Source organism: Coffea arabica, chromosome 9e, assembly GCF_036785885.1.
Source record: "Coffea arabica cultivar ET-39 chromosome 9e, Coffea Arabica ET-39 HiFi, whole genome shotgun sequence".
NCBI classification, from domain to species: domain Eukaryota; kingdom Viridiplantae; phylum Streptophyta; class Magnoliopsida; order Gentianales; family Rubiaceae; genus Coffea; species Coffea arabica.
The window spans coordinates 7,135,013-7,155,643 of record NC_092327.1 but is presented as its reverse complement, the minus strand read 5'-3'; the positions used below and the strand labels follow the sequence as shown (position 1 = coordinate 7,155,643).

Genomic DNA, 20,631 nt, shown 5'->3' with positions numbered 1-20,631 from the left:
AAGTCATTTCTTCGTTCCTGCTCCTCGAGAATAGAAGTCTCGAGCTCCTGAATTCTAGCACCTTGCTCCCCAGCATTACTCTCAGGCGCTCGATCTCAGTTTGGGCCCTACGATTAGTACTGGCCAACATTTCCCTCTCATCCTCTATGGCAAGACCCACCCTATCAGGATATGAGCAGGTCCGCTAGCAATCACAGTGCCTTACCCCACGTCCCAGGGCCCACTGAGGTACCGGGCCTCCTGGATGTTCTTGATAGCTAAGCACCCGCCGAGGTCGTTCGACACTCCCATTCTCGCCATCTCCTTCCATTGCCTACAGCACAAGTAACATTACGGAAATAAGCAATTCAAACAATTGAAACTAAGTTGACCACCTATTCTCTAGGGTTTCACACTTAGACGTTCGTACATAAACCATATCAAGTACAAGTCACTCAATCTGCCCAAACCAATTCAAACCTAGGCTTTGATACCACCTGTAACTACCCCACCTCCCCCTAGAGCGTACCCTAAAGGTTAGCAGACCGCTTGTCCAATTCTTGTCAGGACTCACTCACTCACTCACATTAACTTACGAGATAATGTATAACATCGAAAGTAAAAGAAACAGCAATCCCAAACTTAAAATGTACATCCATACACCCGTCTATCTCAAATGTTCGTACATATCCAAACATAACAAAAGATTCAAGTTCTAGTCACACTTCTAACCCTAATCGAGCACTAGCGTTGGTAAAATTACAAGAGTTAAAAGTTTAGACAAAACCAACTTTTCCTAGTTTCACGCCTATGCTCGCAACTCCTGTAAGGAAAACAAAAGTAATGGAGTGAGCCAAAACTCAGTGAGGTTCCAAATATCATGCAAGAATCAAGTAGCAAGTTGACCATTATGTAAAACTTGCAATATCAAAGTAGCGAGCATAAGAGTTCATAAAAGTGGGCAATAACACTTCAAATAGCAAATCATTAGATGTGAGGACCCGAATTTTACTTACTTTTATCTTATTTTACTAGTTTATTTAATTATTTATTCACCCGTTTTCTCCGAATAATTTATTTCAACCATTTTAAATCCATTTACATGGAACAATGTCTCATTTATATTTTTATAATGTCTTGTTAGTAAATTTAATTTTTCTGCAGCTCGTTTAGTAAGGAATAGCGAATACAAGTCTTTCGAGGCAATGTTTAGTCCGAGAGTGCAATGATCTTGGAGAATTAATTCTAGACTAGTAAGTATGAATAGTTACAATGTTAGAGGAATTACCTTGGAGGATTAGTGTATAAGTGTAACAAACAAGAGAGAAAGTGGTAGTACAAAACCCTATCGAGAACTTAAAGTTAGCTTTTTCCTCATTCTTCCTCCACAAGATTCAAACCACCAACACTCCCTCACCATCTCTCATTTTCGGCCAGCCAAGGGAAGAAAAGGGGAAGAGAAAACTTCATCTTCTAACTCCAAGTTTGCTTGCTTTTCCTCATCTAACTCACAAACCACTTGGAATTTCACTCTAGCTTGAAGAAAGGTGCCATCTTATGGAGTTTCTTGGTGAAATTTTGGAGGAAACTCTCACCTACAACTAAGGTTTAGTTGCTTGGAAGGTAACCCCCTTCATCTCCTTTAAACCTTTCAAATTTTACTAAGATTAGAGCTTGGATTTCATGGGTTTGAAACCCTAATCAAGATAGTAGGCTAGAGGACTTGAGGAAGCTTTTATCTTGCTTTATATTCTAGGGTAGCGGTCTTGAGGTGGCCTATGAGGTAGCTGACTCGACGATATTGCTTGATTTTTGTTGTGTATGTGGATTATAGCTTGATTATGGTTTGATAGTGGAGAGAAATTTGAAGGAAGTCGTGAGAGTGAGCTGGCCGAAATTTCTGTTTTGATATCCTGCTTTAAATTTAAAATTTTGTTGATTATATGGCTGCTAAACTGATTGATATATGTTGTATTATGTGTGTAGAAAGTGTCTTTCAAAAATCATCTCAAATGGTTGCATAAAACTTGAGTTTTGGGAAAGTTCAAAATCTGGAAATTTGTTGTCAGGGCAGCCGGCCACTGGTACTTTGTTTGAACATAACTCTTTGTACAAAAGTTGAAATTGAGTGCCGTTTGCGGCATTCAAAACCAGACATTTAGAGATTTCAAATGGTATAAGAATCCCTTGCTAGTTCATTTTGAGTAAACCATAGCGAATCGGCAAAGTGGACTGTCCTGTTTTGCCTGTCTGTCCGAGAGAAACTAGGAAGATGCATCTTGTTGCTCAATTTTGTCTCACTTGTGAAAATATTTTGAAAATTATGTCTTCTGATGAATTGTAGCATTTTGAACGTATTTTCTAACTCCATAAACTATTCTCAATTTGGACTTGTGTAGAGTTAGATATGGTCTGATTTCAAAACTGTGTTGAAGCTTGGTGACTGGAAATCCTCTGAAGAGATTGCAAAAAAATCAGCCAACTTCAAACTATTATATCTTGTTGCTCAAAACTCCGAATTTAGCTCTGCTTGTTGTGTTTTAAACTTGATTTGGAACTCTTGTTGTGTTTTAAATTTCAGAGGCTGATTCACTTCCTATAAATTTTGCCGAATTTCCAAACATTGCTGAAAAACCAAGACTGGTTCTGTCCTGTCTTCATGAAACTGTGACTTTGAGCTGAAATTTGAATGCTTTCTGGTTGGATTCTTGGAAAAGTATCTTTTGGGAAGTTTTAGTACTTTGAATCTAGTTTCCAACGATATAAAGTTTTCCATTTTTGGACTCAACAAACTCAAGATCTAATTTTCCAAGCTTTGTCGCGTAAAACTGAAAATTCCTGGTTTCATAAGAAATGAACTTTTAAGAACTTCCACTTCCTTTTGAGATTGATAGTTCATTTCAAACTTGATTTCATGGATGATACAAGTTCTTTTGTGACTTTAACACCCTCATTTTTGAGACTCGATTCCTGATGGAATAAACCTTCCTTGATGCATTTTCTTAGTTGTTAACTTTCTTGGTTATTGCGCCTCATATTCATACTTGAGGAATGGACTCCAATTCCTAGTCTTATGCCTTTGATTTTATGAGTTTGAACTTAAAAAATAAAATGGAGCATTTTGACTCAAGCGATTCTTAGAGAATTTCTCCAGTTTTCTACTCAAAACATGAAACGGTTAACTTTGACAATTTCTATGAAATGAGTGGAGTTTTGGATGAGTTTTATCTCTATTAGTTTGAAAAATGTGTGTAGACACCAAAATTTTGGTGTTTTATTATTTATTTATTTATTTACTATTCGTTTTTATTTGTTCTATTTTTATTTTTATTTACTTTTAGTTTTAGTTATTTTATCCATTTTAGCTAGAATTTCTCAAAGGAAAAAGAAAAGTGTTCAAAAAAAATATGTTTTAGTTGTTTAGGATTTAATTTCATTATTGAAAGGAAAAAAGGAAAAATAAAAATGAAGAATGGGAAAAAGAAAAATTGCAACTTCGTTCGTTTGTTTTTGTTTGATATTTTTACTTAATCATCTTGTTGTTTATATTACTTAATTATCTTTTGTTTATTGCTTAATTTTATTACTTAAATTTTAAGTGTTAAAAAAAAAAAAGAAGTGATACGCGGCAAAAAGAAGTGTTAAAATGTTCGGGCAGCCCTTGGCTGCAAATATAGGAAAGATGTTTGAGGGTTTTAGGGTTGATAGATGGATATAAATAGCAAAGGAGGAGGCCAGCCGCAAGGGGGGAGGATTGAGGAGAGAGTTACGGGAGAAAGAGTAAACGGCAAAAGAAAACATCATAGAGAGACGGACGGCTGCAAGGATCTGGAGAAAGGAAAGAAATCTGGGAAAAGTCCGAAAGAGAGTTTGGGGTGGCGGCGGAGAGCTTGACAGCCTGGTGAGAGGAAAGGGAAATAGCAAAGAGGGGGCATCGATTGACTGCGGCAAAGATTTGGAAAGGCTAGTGATGGTTGAGAAGTTGGTTGGACGGCTGAAACCAGAAGGAGACCGAAAGAAACCCCAAGCAGCGACTTCATCAGACTCTGCAATCGATTTCTTCATCACCCAAGCTGAAGCTTCAAACCCAAAGGTGGTCAACAGGTAGCTTTCCACCCGTTTCTGTATCTATTTCCATTTCCTATGAAATCTGGTCTGCGTAATTAGAGTTCCTGGAGTCTTGCACTGAGTTCTTGATCGCTAAAGTAAAGCTTGGTGTTTTGGATGATTTTTGCGTGACAGCATGCAGTTTTCTTGTGTTCATTGGGGTTTGCAAGTAAAGTTGTTCCCTTCCTTCGATGTTTTTCTGTGTTTTGAGTATAGCCAGGCCTGATAACGTTTTGTTTTTCTTACCAACCATTTTGTTTCCAAAATCTGAAGCCAACTTTGTCCGTTTTCTTTTGGCATTCCATCTAACACTTTTCGTTTCATGGTTGGGTTTTGATATTTGAGGAAGGTTGGATTTTTATTTCTGTTTTGGTTGAGGAGTGCGTTGGTTTGGCCTGGTTTCTCCCAGATCGATCAATGAGTGAGGATTATGTGGGTTGGGGCTGATGAGATAACAAATTGTTAGAGTTTTCATACGGACCTAAATTGCATGGAATGAGCTGCGCAGTTCACAGCAGAATTTCTGCTGCAATTTCATCTTTTCGGCTAGATTGCATTTTCCTTCTTTTTGTCTTTGTTTGTTTTTACCGTAGCTGTGGCTGTTCAGTCTAGGTAATGTCCAGTCTTGTGCTACTTTGGCTGAAATGCCTGAATTGGGATCCAATGCTTGCTGGAAAATGAATGATTGAAGTTGTCAAACCAGTGTTGCACGCATGTTTATTCCAGAAATTTGCATGATATCTTCTTGGGTTTCTTGTTTGTTTGGATTATGATGGTGGTTTAGTTGTGGGCTTGGTCTAAAGTTGTGACGTTGAGTTTAATTACATCTAATCAAGGTTGTGATAAGAATCTGAGTTTATAAGAAAATTGCTGCAAAGTTGTTTGGCCGGAAACATTGTTGAAGCTGAAACCTTTTATTGTTGCTTGCATGTTATTTCAGACCTGAATATAATGTTTTTCTGGGTTGTTTGCTTGCTTGGATCATGGTTGCTCAAGCCAAAGTTGTTTGTTGCTTAATCTTGGTCGAAGTTATGTATTTGAACCAGAAAATTTGAGTTAGTTTGCAAGTAAAATGCAGCAGATTTCACTTTCAGCTATAGCAGTTTTCATTCTTCAATGTTTGCATGTTCATTCTTCAATGTTTGAATGATTTCCACCTTTGTCTTTGCTGATTTGGGATGTTAAACTTATGTTTTTACTGTCTAAGTTTAAAGTTTTGGATGTTAGCTTTGGTTAAGGTATGTGATTGGATGTGGAGTTGGCATTTGGGAGTGAAACATGAAGGAAATGCAGCTGAATTGGCGCAGAAATGAAAGGCTTCTACGTGTTTTGCATGCATGGATAATTTCAGAATTGTCTCTTAACCCCCCAAGTCTCCCCTTGTTCTACTATGACCCAGAAATTGGAAGGATTAATCAATTTAGTCCATGAGATTTTGCAGCAATGCTACAAAGACCCGTTTGCTTTTCAATCGTTTGCATTCAAGTTCTAAAGTGTTTGCAATCTGAGCTATTACTTGCTTTTGTCTTTGCCCTTGGACCTTTGAAGTTCCTGAAAAGTGTTTGATTAAGCTTGAGTGCTTTGTTAATATTTGCAATTTGGTCCTTGGAAATTTTAATTTTTCAATTCATTGCTTGTTTTGCTTCAACTAATTACCATGCTTTGTCAATTGCACTTAAGTCATGACTTTGGGGACTTTATGGTCAAGTGAGCTTTGCTTTGCACATTTCTTTTAATTTTTGGCAAATAAATTGGTACCTTGACCATTTCTTTTATTTTGGAGGATAAATAAGTGATTTTACTTCATTGGGGCCCAATTTCAAGGGAGGTACACTCTATCCCTCATTTGCACTACATTTGACCTTACGTGCTCCTACGTGTTATGTGAATATGCATGTCTACGTTGCTTTCCTTACCTCCTTGCGTGCATTTACTTGTTTTTACTTTTATTTAAGTTTTATGGGGTATGTGTACACCTCTTGGCTTGTAATAGATAGGGCTCGGAGAGCATCTGGTCCATTTCCCCTTCCCCTTTATGCTTTTATGGGGTATGTGTACACCTCTTGGCTTGTAATAGATAGTGCTCGGAGAGCATCTGGTCCACTTCCCCTTCCCCTTGGTTGCTTGTTTTTGTTGCTACATGTTTAATTGCTTTATTAGGCTCTGGCATCTAGTCGAGCATGCTAAGTGCTATGTGCTATGTGTTTACGAGTGTTTTGGCATGTCTACTTGCTTTCATAGCCATGAATGAATGGAATGGATGAATGTACGTCACCACACTAGTCCAACGCTAGTTGTGGCTCATTATTTCATTAGGAATTCATAGAAAGGGCTAGTCCAACGCTAGACCCAATAGGATTTTTCCTTTGTTTTTTCATTAATGCATTATTTGCCTGTTCACTACATATCATGCATTTTTTCTTAGTTTTATCATCTGGCATGCTCCTCGATTCCCCTTTCCCCTCACTTTAGGTTTTGCATCTCATACTAGTTATAGGGTTCATTTGCTTGAGAGTCCCCTTCTGATGAGGGGAACGAGCGAGTGTGGCTATTCGATAGCCTTAGCACGCTAGTTTCACCTTCTAATCAAAGGGAAAATCGAAGTCGAAAAGTTAGGAGTCATTCCCATACCCGACCTGATGCATTCCCTTAGGTTCATTCATTCTCGTTTATCACTTACTCATTCTTTTCAATTCACATTTTCCTTTCCTTATTGTTCATTTTGATTTCTACTTCACAAAATTGCACTTAATTACACCTATATGTACTTATCACTATATTTCATACACTTGCACACAAACACTTGGATTTTTCATACAATTCCACACATGCACCCTTTCATACACTTGCACACGAAAACACTTGAATTTGTTTTACAATTTCACACAAGCACCTTTATACAATTTTGCACACTTGCACTTACATTTCTTGCATCTTTCATACACTTTCACACTTGCACGCTTGAGTCTCATTTGCATTAATCGACCTCTATGAGGTGTTCCTCTGTTGGCCGCCACAATTCATGTGGTTTGGGACCAAAGGCCTCACAAGAGACATCGTAGACTCTAGGATTGCATTTTTCTTTCCGTTTTGCATTCATATAGTCATATCCAAACGTGCGAGCATACATTGGGTAGAAAACTAGGAAAGGTAAGGTTAAGTCGCGCAACTAGCCTTGGCTAGGTCAAAGGGGTGCCTTGGATTCTATCCTTGCCTTCCCCTTTGTCAAACGTGACCCCCGAACCTTTTTCTTTGGCTTACGTGGACTAGGAGTCGTTTTAAAAAAGGTTTTACTACTTTGCCTTTAAAAACACTTTTTGGGTGACTTGGTACACCCCAAATCTATACCAAGTGGCGACTCCGTTTTCATATTTAAAAACCCTTTTTAAATTGCATTTGGCCAAATCGTCGCTTTCCAAAGTCCCATGGCCTTTTACTTTTCATTTTGCACACGTTCACACCACACTTCACACATCACACACCATTCACATCATCGAAAAGTGGGGCGCGACAGTTGGCGACTCCACTGGGGAGTTCCTAAGTGGGTCCAAGCATTTGACTTGGCCATTCTTTTCCCTTTTCTACCCTTTTTATGCATTGCATTTGGATATTAGGGTTGCATTTTCTATTTTAGGACTTTTTCGCCTCGCGCGCGTATCAAACTATTCCCTCACTCACGTATGTATGATTGGTTGATTGGATGTATGTATCTCGCGCTTGCATTGCATTTGGGGGGGTGTGTGTCACCTTTAGAGCCTCGCGTGGTTCTCACCCCTTTCCCTCAAAATAGGGAGCACTTCATACGTGCACGTTTATTTATTGTTATCCCATTTTATTTTATTTTTCGTGGGCGTTTCCCACACCGCCTTGTAGGATTAGGATCGATTGCCTTGGGTAGGCGGCTGGTGTGCTCTGCGCCCATAGCGCTACCTAAGGGATCACTCGAGCACCGATCAAAGGCCCTGGGAGTGATGACCCTTCGCCTTTAGGTCTGAAGGCTTGGGAGCCGAGACTTATCGAGTCTAGTTGCATTAATGAGCCCCAACCTCATGCATCCATGTTAGAGTTTGCCTAGGTTAGAGTCAACCTCACCTTTTTAAGCACAATTAGGCACGAGGGAAGGGGGTTCCACCCCTTTTATTGGCTTTTATCGTATTTCTTTTCTTAATTGCTCCCAATGTGTTATGTGTACTATCAATTGCACTAACCATTTTTTTTGTTTTCTTGGATTGCATTCATGTGCCTTAGCAATAAGGGGCCTCTTTGGCACTCTTTTAGTGACTCACCCACTAGATAGCTCACATGTCTAAATTTCAGTCTTTGCACTTACCTTTCAGTAAATACATTTCATGTTTAGACCCTTTCCCCCCGTTGCATTATTTTGTCCTCTAGGCCATATTTATTGCATATTTACATAGCTTTAATAAACTGGCATCATGCATAAACCCTAGAAAGGGAATGCCATTTAGGGGATCCCGTGTTAGGAATCAACCACCCCATGTCTCGGATATATAATCCAAATGAGACTTGCACGTTTACCTTTCTCGTACCGTCCGAAGGGGTAGTGCACAAGGTAAGGTAAAGATCCGATCATTTTCATGAAGCAATTTTTGGAATATGAGCATCTAATAATCACTTTTTGGCCATTTTCTCAAAATTGGTAAAATTCCCTTGCGTAAAAGGACGTTAATTCGAAGAAAATTCACAAATGATTCCTCATTGTTGAGACGATAAATATAGAGGCCAAATTTTGATTTTAGAAGCTCATAGACCAAGGCATTGTAATGATTTCTTGAAACCACCCAGTGGGGCGAATAATTCAATCGATTTTTGAACAAATCATCTATCTTATCCAATCCATTTTTTTTCCAATTCATTCAATTTTAGTTCAATCTAATCATTTTTGAATAAATTCATTTCATCCAATCCATTTGACCAATGTACCCTTTTTAGGGTCATCCGGTCGATTTTTGAATAAATTATCAATTCAATTGACCAAATTACCCTTTTTAGGGTCTTTTGACCAATTTACCCTTTTTAGGGTCATTCGGCCGATTTTTGAATAAATCAAATTCAATTTCATTCATTTGACCAATTTACCCTTTTTAGGGTCATTCGGCCGATTTTTGAATAAATCAAATTCAATTTCATTCATTTGGCCAATTTACCCATTTTTAGGGCGACCGAGCCGATTTTGAATAAATCATGTTTCGTTCAATCTATTTGATCAATTTACCCTTTTTAGGGTGATCTGATTAATTTCGGATAAATTTCATTCAATTCATTTGACCTGTTTCCCTTTTTAGGGTAATTTGGTCAATTTTAAATAAATTGTCAATTTCATTCAACCCATTTGCCCTATTAGGGGTTCATTGTCAAATTCCAAATTGGGAAATCTAGTCAATTCTGAAGAAAACCGTCCATTGCATCCAATCACTTGATCAATTAGGGTTTTGACCCGTAATTCACTGAGAAAATTTGTTAAAACGAATTCCAATCTTTTCGATAGGAAGTTCGTCAAGATCAAACCCGTGCGTTTTTGCAAGTTCTTGTATCGATCAAAAGTGATCCATCCCTTCGGACGATGTCCTCATTTTGACAAACGTCTCTTCCCAATGGGCCAAATTTTTCAAATCATTTTTCACTCAATCAAGTGATCGGATTCATCAGGTATTGTATAGTGTCTGCTCTGGAGGATTGCATTCTCATTCTAGGCCTACCCTTGGCACAAAAAGGGTCCCCCATAGGACATGCATACCGATTTTTTTATTCTTACTTACTGACTCTGGGTATTTTTCTTTTTGTTTTTCCCCTCCCCCTGCATTCATAAAATATTTCAATAAGGTGAAAATATCTTGTCATATCTAATAACAATATTAATCTGATAGGGTTTGAAAATTACAAGTATTACTTGATTCTTGGGCAAGTCTTACAATGTGAATTTGAAAATTCATTTGAAAGCGCTCGTGCAAAGCATCTAAGGGATTTCATGTGCAAAGAAATTTTGTAGAATTTTTCTCGTATGTATTGCTTTTAAAATTTTCAAATATTGGCAATAATGAAGCTTTTGTTCAGCCAATTATTTGTTTTGTGTAATACTCGTGTACATTTCATTCTTTATTGAGCTCATTAAGAGATTTCATGATGAATTGTAAGAAATAAGACCGAATTGAGAGTTTTTCAACCTCCAGCCGGAAAATTCACAAGTGTATGTTTTTTAAAATCCTTACGTACACTTGGTTGGTGATTCGAGCTATACAATAAGAGTGCTCAGAAAGGAAAAGGGTGAGTGATCACTCAAAAGGCCCAATAAGATACCTTTTCTCCCTCATTTAACCCCAAAATAAAATCAGTCACATTGATTGATAAATTGCAAATTGGGACAATCTTTGCTTGGAAAAATCCCCATTGGTTTAACCAGATTCAATTCACATCTAAGTGAAAGCAAAAATGTGCATTATTCTTGTTTGTTTTGAAAATTTAGAATGATACTTCGAGCATTCTTTTCTCTACCTATACACATTTTATCATTTGTTCTCCCATTTGAGCCTTTGAAAGAGTAATTTCATTTCAAATAAGAGCCCCAATGATCACTACCCTCTATTGGAATATTTTCAAATATCAAAAAGAAGAATGGATTCTCAACGAGCAATTCGTTATTTTGGTTGTCATGAGGTGTAAGAATGATGCTTTGGCCGTCGTTTCTACAACCCAAACATCATTTATCCTTTGCATCCTCATTTGAGCTAAAATTGGTGGTTCTTTTCGAATGCACATATGATCGCACCCCACATTGGGGAAGGAGATTGAGGGAAATTTTGAAAAAGGACAAGGAAAAGGGGAAAGAGAACCGCAAATTGAAGAGATGTGATTCCACTTGGGTTTCAAATTTGAAAAGACAAGAAAAGAGGAAAATGACAAGTTTTGTCCGGCGGATCACTTGTGAATGAACAAGGGTCTTCCTCAGTCAGTTAATTCAGATACATGCCAAAAATTTCCCATTAATGAAAATTTCTTTTCAGAGTTAATGTAGGGAACGGAATTAAAGTCAGGCCCTCTTCTTTTCCGATCAAGCATTCCAACCCTAGTTATCCCTTTTGAGCCTTCAGAATGAAATACTTCGTTTGGCAACCCCTGAGAATCGCAAACCCCACACTGGGGCAAGTTGGGTTGAAAAGGAAAATTTCAAGAAGTGGAAAAAGTGAAAAGCCACAAAATCAAAAGGCAAAGGAAGAAAAGAGAACCTCAGTTCAAAAATAAACTGGGGCAAATTTTGTGAAAGTTCAAAAGAATGGCAAAAGGCCGAAAAATCAAAAGGGAAAAGAAAATGAGAGTAAAAGCCTCAATTGAGCATAAACTGAGGTAAATTCTGATTTTACCCTAAAATAGGGTTGGCGCAACAATGCGATCTCAGATTCTTCAAACCAGTTTTGAAATCCGTTTTCAAGCCTTAACTTTTCTAAGCACCCCACCTGACCCCATTACAAAGCCGAAAGTCCTGACTTCTGTTCTTTGCAATGGCCCTGTCAAGCAGATTTCTGATGCCAGAAGTTTTAGCTGTATTTCTGAATTGATTAGGTTGACACTGCTCTTCATGTGAAACCCCGAGAGGGTATTTCTGAAAAAAGAAGAAAAAAGAAGAAAAATGAGCGAAATGAATGCAAAAGAAAGATGCTGAAAGACCCTGTTGGGTGATGATAAAAAGTCAAACAAAGTCCAAGAATCTGGAGTCCAGATGAGGGCGATGTTGAAAAATACGATTGAAAAATGCGATCTTCGGTGCAATGTCCTTTGAAAATTATTTCTTTTAACTATCGTTTTCAAGCCAAATTACAAGCTAATAAAGTCCATCGTTGTCTTATTCCTTCATGACAATCCAAAGTGAGGATTATGCTCATAAAAATCCATCGTAAGGGTTAACTAGATTTCACATGTTTAGCTATCATTTCTACCCATTTTGTTGCAAGCCTATAAAGCTTATATGTGGACTCAGTTTTCTTAAGGAATAAGGGTGACAAACTATTTGCTTTCACTAAGATGTGACATTGAATGGATTACATACAACTGGGGCACAAAAATGAGACAAACTCTGACCTCCCATTTCCTTAGCCATTTCCAAAATAAAGTCACTTGATTGGTCCTGAAAAGATGAGTCAACCAGAAGTGGTGACCCATTACCCAAAGCATCGATGCCAAAGTGAGGAAGAAATCTTCTATAATTTGGTGATATTCTGAGAGATTCATCATGAAATTTCTGCATGAACTCAACATGCAATTTTCTTCACGTTGAATATATGATTCTTTGCTAAGTTTTGGAAAGTGCGATTTCTCTTGGTTCAAATAAATGGAGAGACATCCAAACCAATTTTTGCATTCAAATGGGCCCATGCTGGGGCAAAATTTTTATTGGCAAGATTTCGCAAAATAAGCCCTACACTGGGGCAAAATTTTTATAGTCCATTTGAGGATTTCGTCAAAGACTCAAGCAAGACTTTCAAAACAATCACGCTGTCTTTTTCTTGTAAATTTGAGTGCATATAAGCCCCTGTGCAGGTATTTACAGTTGAAGTCGACGAAAAGCTTCTGAGTTGTGGAAGGCCGATGCCGAAGAGAAAGAAGAAAGAAGGGGAAAAGGGCCCTACACTGGGGCAAATTATTTTTGAAAAAGATTCTCTCGAAAAATCAGAAAAATTCAAGGTCAAAAGCCAAAATATCAAGTTGGGCCTGAGTTTCGTGCCGCCAACCTCACAAATATCAAGTTGGGCCTGAGTTTCGTGCCGCCAACATTTCAAACATCAAGTTGGGCCTGAGTTTTGTGCCGCCAACATTTCAAAGATCACGTTGGGCCTGAGTTTCGTGCCGCCAACTTCACAAGATCCCGTTGGGCCTGAGTTTCGTGCCGCCAACATTTCAAAAAACTTCACTTTTTCACGTTGGGCCTAGACTTCGTGCCGCCAACCTCACAAATATCAAGTTGGGCCTGAGTTTCGTGCCGCCAACATTTCAAACATCAAGTTGGGCCTGAGTTTCGTGCCGCCAACATTTCAAAGATCACGTTGGGCCTGAGTTTTGTGCCGCCAACATTTCAAAGATCACGTTAGGCCTGAGTTTGGTGCCGCCAACATTCCAAAAATCAAGTTGGGCCTGGATTTCGTGCCGCCAACATTCCAAAAATTCTGTTGGGCCTGGATTTTATGCCGCCAACATTTCAAAGATCAAGTTGGGCCTGGATTTAATGCCGCCAACATTTCAAAGATCAAGTTGGGCCTGGATTTTATGCCGCCAACATCTCAAAAATCAAGTTGGGCCTGGACCTGGTGCCGCCAACATCTCAAAGATCTCGTTGGGTCTGGACTTCGTGCCGCCAACTTCCCATTGGGCAGGCTTGGGTTTAGTCCCACTGACCTAATTCTTCACACTGGGGCAAATTTTCGGATAATTTTTCGTCAAGTCTCTCTCAGTCAGGAAAAAAACTCTCAAAAAAAAAGAAGAAGAAGGAAAAATCAGAAAAAATCAAAAAAATCAAAAATCAAATCATGTTCATCACTACAGGCTCGGGTCTATCCCGTTTTAAGTTTCCTGTTCGGGTCTATCCCAATTTAAATTTCTGTTCGGGTCTATCCCGTGGGTCTATCCCAATTTTACATTTATGTTCGGGTCTATCCCAATTTAAATTTCTGTTCGGGTCTATCCCGTGGGTCTATCCCAATTTTACATTTCTGTCCGGGTCTATCCCGTGGGTCTATCCCATTTACTTTTCTGTCCGGGTCTATCCCGTGGGTCTATCCCATTTACATTTCTGTCCGGGTCTATCCCGTGGGTCTATCCCAATTTTAAATTTCTGTTCGGGTCTATCCCGTGGGTCTATCCCAATTTTAAATTTCAGTCCGGGTCTATCCCCGTGGGTCTATCCCATTTACATTTCAGTCCGGGTCTATCCCGTGGGTCTATCCCATTTAAATTCTGTTCGGGTCAGTCCCGTTTAAATTCCCTGTCAGGGGTCAGTCCCCATCGTTTGAGTAATTCGCAGCCGAATAACACAGGTAAGTATTTGGTGTCTACTTCTTTGTCTCAAGTTTTTTCAAAACTCAGACAAAGAGGGGCAAACTGTAGACACCAAAATTTTGGTGTTTTATTATTTATTTATTTATTTACTATTCGTTTTTATTTGTTCTATTTTTATTTTTATTTACTTTTAGTTTTAGTTATTTTATCCATTTTAGCTAGAATTTCTCAAAGGAAAAAGAAAAGTGTTCAAAAAAAATATGTTTTAGTTGTTTAGGATTTAATTTCATTATTGAAAGGAAAAAAGGAAAAATAAAAATGAAGAATGGGAAAAAGAAAAATTGCAACTTCGTTCGTTTGTTTTTGTTTGATATTTTTACTTAATCATCTTGTTGTTTATATTACTTAATTATCTTTTGTTTATTGCTTAATTTTATTACTTAAATTTTAAGTGTTAAAAAAAAAAAGAAGTGATACGCGGCAGCAAGCTGCGTTTCTCGCAGCTTGCAAAAAAATGTTCGGGCAGCCCTTGGCTGCAAATATAGGAAAGATGTTTGAGGGTTTTAGGGTTGATAGATGGATATAAATAGCAAAGGAGGAGGCCAGCCGCAAGGGGGGAGGATTGAGGAGAGAGTTACGGGAGAAAGAGTAAACGGCAAAAGAAAACATCATAGAGAGACGGACGGCTGCAAGGATCTGGAGAAAGGAAAGAAATCTGGGAAAAGTCCGAAAGAGAGTTTGGGGTGGCGGCGGAGAGCTTGACAGCCTGGTGAGAGGAAAGGGAAATAGCAAAGAGGGGGCATCGATTGACTGCGGCAAAGATTTGGAAAGGCTAGTGATGGTTGAGAAGTTGGTTGGACGGCTGAAACCAGAAGGAGACCGAAAGAAACCCCAAGCAGCGACTTCATCAGACTCTGCAATCGATTTCTTCATCACCCAAGCTGAAGCTTCAAACCCAAAGGTGGTCAACAGGTAGCTTTCCACCCGTTTCTGTATCTATTTCCATTTCCTATGAAATCTGGTCTGCGTAATTAGAGTTCCTGGAGTCTTGCACTGAGTTCTTGATCGCTAAAGTAAAGCTTGGTGTTTTGGATGATTTTTGCGTGACAGCATGCAGTTTTCTTGTGTTCATTGGGGTTTGCAAGTAAAGTTGTTCCCTTCCTTCGATGTTTTTCTGTGTTTTGAGTATAGCCAGGCCTGATAACGTTTTGTTTTTCTTACCAACCATTTTGTTTCCAAAATCTGAAGCCAACTTTGTCCGTTTTCTTTTGGCATTCCATCTAACACTTTTCGTTTCATGGTTGGGTTTTGATATTTGAGGAAGGTTGGATTTTTATTTCTGTTTTGGTTGAGGAGTGCGTTGGTTTGGCCTGGTTTCTCCCAGATCGATCAATGAGTGAGGATTATGTGGGTTGGGGCTGATGAGATAACAAATTGTTAGAGTTTTCATACGGACCTAAATTGCATGGAATGAGCTGCGCAGTTCACAGCAGAATTTCTGCTGCAATTTCATCTTTTCGGCTAGATTGCATTTTCCTTCTTTTTGTCTTTGTTTGTTTTTACCGTAGCTGTGGCTGTTCAGTCTAGGTAATGTCCAGTCTTGTGCTACTTTGGCTGAAATGCCTGAATTGGGATCCAATGCTTGCTGGAAAATGAATGATTGAAGTTGTCAAACCAGTGTTGCACGCATGTTTATTCCAGAAATTTGCATGATATCTTCTTGGGTTTCTTGTTTGTTTGGATTATGATGGTGGTTTAGTTGTGGGCTTGGTCTAAAGTTGTGACGTTGAGTTTAATTACATCTAATCAAGGTTGTGATAAGAATCTGAGTTTATAAGAAAATTGCTGCAAAGTTGTTTGGCCGGAAACATTGTTGAAGCTGAAACCTTTTATTGTTGCTTGCATGTTATTTCAGACCTGAATATAATGTTTTTCTGGGTTGTTTGCTTGCTTGGATCATGGTTGCTCAAGCCAAAGTTGTTTGTTGCTTAATCTTGGTCGAAGTTATGTATTTGAACCAGAAAATTTGAGTTAGTTTGCAAGTAAAATGCAGCAGATTTCACTTTCAGCTATAGCAGTTTTCATTCTTCAATGTTTGCATGTTCATTCTTCAATGTTTGAATGATTTCCACCTTTGTCTTTGCTGATTTGGGATGTTAAACTTATGTTTTTACTGTCTAAGTTTAAAGTTTTGGATGTTAGCTTTGGTTAAGGTATGTGATTGGATGTGGAGTTGGCATTTGGGAGTGAAACATGAAGGAAATGCAGCTGAATTGGCGCAGAAATGAAAGGCTTCTACGTGTTTTGCATGCATGGATAATTTCAGAATTGTCTCTTAACCCCCCAAGTCTCCCCTTGTTCTACTATGACCCAGAAATTGGAAGGATTAATCAATTTAGTCCATGAGATTTTGCAGCAATGCTACAAAGACCCGTTTGCTTTTCAATCGTTTGCATTCAAGTTCTAAAGTGTTTGCAATCTGAGCTATTACTTGCTTTTGTCTTTGCCCTTGGACCTTTGAAGTTCCTGAAAAGTGTTTGATTAAGATTGAGTGCTTTGTTAATATTTGCAATTTGGTCCTTGGAAATTTTAATTTTTCAATTCATTGCTTGTTTTGCTTCAACTAATTACCATGCTTTGTCAATTGCACTTAAGTCATGACTTTGGGGACTTTATGGTCAAGTGAGCTTTGCTTTGCACATTTCTTTTAATTTTTGGCAAATAAATTGGTACCTTGACCATTTCTTTTATTTTGGAGGATAAATAAGTGATTTTACTTCATTGGGGCCCAATTTCAAGGGAGGTACACTCTATCCCTCATTTGCACTACATTTGACTTTACGTGCTCCTACGTGTTATGTGAATATGCATGTCTACGTTGCTTTCCTTACCTCCTTGCGTGCATTTACTTGTTTTTACTTTTATTTAAGTTTTATGGGGTATGTGTACACCTCTTGGCTTGTAATAGATAGGGCTCGGAGAGCATCTGGTCCATTTCCCCTTCCCCTTTATGCTTTTATGGGGTATGTGTACACCTCTTGGCTTGTAATAGATAGTGCTCGGAGAGCATCTGGTCCACTTCCCCTTCCCCTTGGTTGCTTGTTTTTGTTGCTACATGTTTAATTGCTTTATTAGCCTCTGGCATCTAGTCGAGCATGCTAAGTGCTATGTGCTATGTGTTTACGAGTGTTTTGGCATGTCTACTTGCTTTCATAGCCATGAATGAATGGAATGGATGAATGTACGTCACCACACTAGTCCAACGCTAGTTGTGGCTCATTATTTCATTAGGAATTCATAGAAAGGGCTAGTCCAACGCTAGACCCAATAGGATTTTTCCTTTGTTTTTTCATTAATGCATTATTTGCCTGTTCACTACATATCATGCATTTTTTCTTAGTTTTATCATCTGGCATGCTCCTCGATTCCCCTTTCCCCTCACTTTAGGTTTTGCATCTCATACTAGTTATAGGGTTCATTTGCTTGAGAGTCCCCTTCTGATGAGGGGAACGAGCGAGTGTGGCTATTCGATAGCCTTAGCACGCTAGTTTCACCTTCTAATCAAAGGGAAAATCGAAGTCGAAAAGTTAGGAGTCATTCCCATACCCGACCTGATGCATTCCCTTAGGTTCATTCATTCTCGTTTATCACTTACTCATTCTTTTCAATTCACATTTTCCTTTCCTTATTGTTCATTTTGATTTCTACTTCACAAAATTGCACTTAATTACACCTATATGTACTTATCACTATATTTCATACACTTGCACACAAACACTTGGATTTTTCATACAATTCCACACATGCACCCTTTCATACACTTGCACACGAAAACACTTGAATTTGTTTTACAATTTCACACAAGCACCTTTATACAATTTTGCACACTTGCACTTACATTTCTTGCATCTTTCATACACTTTCACACTTGCACGCTTGAGTCTCATTTGCATTAATCGACCTCTATGAGGTGTTCCTCTGTTGGCCGCCACAATTCATGTGGTTTGGGACCAAAGGCCTCACAAGAGACATCGTAGACTCTAGGATTGCATTTTTCTTTCCGTTTTGCATTCATATAGTCATATCCAAACGTGCGAGCATACATTGGGTAGAAAACTAGGAAAGGTAAGGTTAAGTCGCGCAACTAGCCTTGGCTAGGTCAAAGGGGTGCCTTGGATTCTATCCTTGCCTTCCCCTTTGTCAAACGTGACCCCCGAACCTTTTTCTTTGGCTTACGTGGACTAGGAGTCGTTTTAAAAAAGGTTTTACTACTTTGCCTTTAAAAACACTTTTTGGGTGACTTGGTACACCCCAAATCTATACCAAGTGGCGACTCCGTTTTCATATTTAAAAACCCTTTTTAAATTGCATTTGGCCAAATCGTCGCTTTCCAAAGTCCCATGGCCTTTTACTTTTCATTTTGCACACGTTCACACCACACTTCACACATCACACACCATTCACATCATCGAAAAGTGGGGCGCGACAATGTGAACGTCCCTTATAGTCTAACTTTTAGGTCATGAGATTTGAAGTTTTGGAAAGATGAAAACTACCTACCTTTTGCTCGATTTTCGTGCCAAAGTGAAATTGGTGTTTTCTTTTGAAATTGAGATTTGCTTACTACAACTTGAATCAAAAATGACTTTTGAGTTCTCTTTGAACGTTACTTCAATGATTTAGCAAGAAAATTTCTTTAACTTGACTCAAACTTGTGATCTTAAATTTTCATTTGTGAATTTCGATTTTAATAAAATAAACCTTTTGATGCATTGTTCTAGTTCTAGGTAAACAAACTTTCTTCTTTATATGTTAAGTTCTCTGGAGTATACGTGAGTGATGGATGGTTAATATTTCTTCAGGTGCTCAAGAGGGATTCGAAAGGAATTCCGGCGAGGAACACTAAAGGCCTTATTTGCTCACTTACTTTTGACTTGGTGAGTATTAAGTGCATGAATCGTTGCTAATTACTTGAATTGCTTCTTATTAATTGAGTGAGTTGGAATTGTCGAGACGAGTATGTACTTTATCATACTCGTTCTCTTTTAAGTGAATTTATAATTGAATTGTGTGAAGTGAATTGATAATTGAATTGAGTGAATTGTTGCAATTGTAAGTGTTCATTGGGGGACTCCCAAAACTCATCGGCTAATCTTGCGACTCGAGCCGGCATGGGCTTGGTCAAGAAACTTGGTGAAACATGAGAAATCATAAAGTTTGATCTTTTGAGATCTTGCTTGGCATACTCGCGTAGTATTGCCACGATATACTCGAGTAATATCAAAACTTTTTGACGTTCGGGCTCGGTTAGGGGTGTAACGGTGGACGGAATTTGGTGAAAGTGGAGTCTACGGATTTGGTACTTGCTCGGTTGATGGAGAGTTAACGTGGGATATTTGGATCAAGACCTTGACCAAGCTGCGTGGATTTAGCTCCTGAGAGCTCCAGTATCCTTAATTGTTTCTGCTTACTTTTCTTACTTGATATGCTAATTATTTGAAACTTCTTGTTCTATTATTGTCTCAATTTTCTTTCATGCTCTATTACGTGCTTGCATGCTTTTCTTGACCTCACTGAGCGTTAGCTCACCCCATTAGTTTATTTTCCTTAACAGGAGTTCGGAATGAAAAGATTTTTGGAGAAGCCAACTTGATTACCTTTTATTTGAATTTTGGATGTAATTGATTTAGTCGACTTTGAATGGTTGTATTTTTGAGAAAAGCTGATGTACTTTTGGAAACTTGTGATGTAAGACTTGAATGTTTATATAAGGAAGCAACCTTTCTTTATATTGACTTTTATTATTGGTTGATTACCTTTAAGTTTAAATTTGACTCGTATTAAACCCTGGCAAGAGCTAGGCAGGCGTTCCGCCGATACCCTTGGGTCCGCCCTAGGGAGAAGTTGGGCGTCACAGTTGGTATCAGAGTTTAGGTTTCAGATCTTTGCAGTGTATCCTAGGCTTGAAGTTTAGGATGCCGGACTGTGGGATTTAACTTGATTATTACATAAACTGGGAAACCTACTGTATCCTAGTGATTAAAGAGAATTGGTACTTGAGAGTTTCTTATGTGGCATTGGTGGAAAAGAACATAGGTTTAAAGATCTATTTGGGAGATGTTTTAGAGGCTTTACTCATGAGAATAGGGATCAGATAATTTAGTTATACCTTGACATGATGTTTGAGTGAATTAGTGGCTTTAAGTCTCTAATCTAGAGTCTGTGGTTGTTTTTTGAATGGAGAACAGTAATGGAGGCCAGGTGGCCAATGGTAATGGAGATGCTAACGGTCATGTGGAGCCTCTTAGGCCTATCCTGATACGAACGGCACCAACCTTGTGATGCAACCCGCACAGAAAGGCTTGGATTTAGAAGGTAGAGACTCACGTTGAAGGCGACGAACGCAATGGATCACCTAAACCCGTTGATCACGTGGTCAACGAACCTCGGTATTTGTAGAAGACGCCACTATCTAGCGCGGTCCTAGATTGATAAGTCAATTGAATACCTAAAATATAAATCTAAGATATTCAAAGTGCT

At 38.6% G+C, this 20,631-nt stretch overlaps 1 long non-coding RNA gene across 1 annotated transcript; it reads left to right on the top strand.

Annotated features, from left to right (window-relative positions):
* Positions 1–3,686: 3,686 nt before the first annotated feature.
* On the top strand, positions 3,687–19,880 carry LOC140014826 (uncharacterized). Its single transcript, XR_011821526.1, has 3 exons — positions 3,687–16,894; positions 18,954–19,028; positions 19,706–19,880. It is a non-coding gene; the product is annotated as an uncharacterized lncRNA (long non-coding RNA).
* The last annotated feature ends 751 nt before the right edge of the window (positions 19,881–20,631 follow it).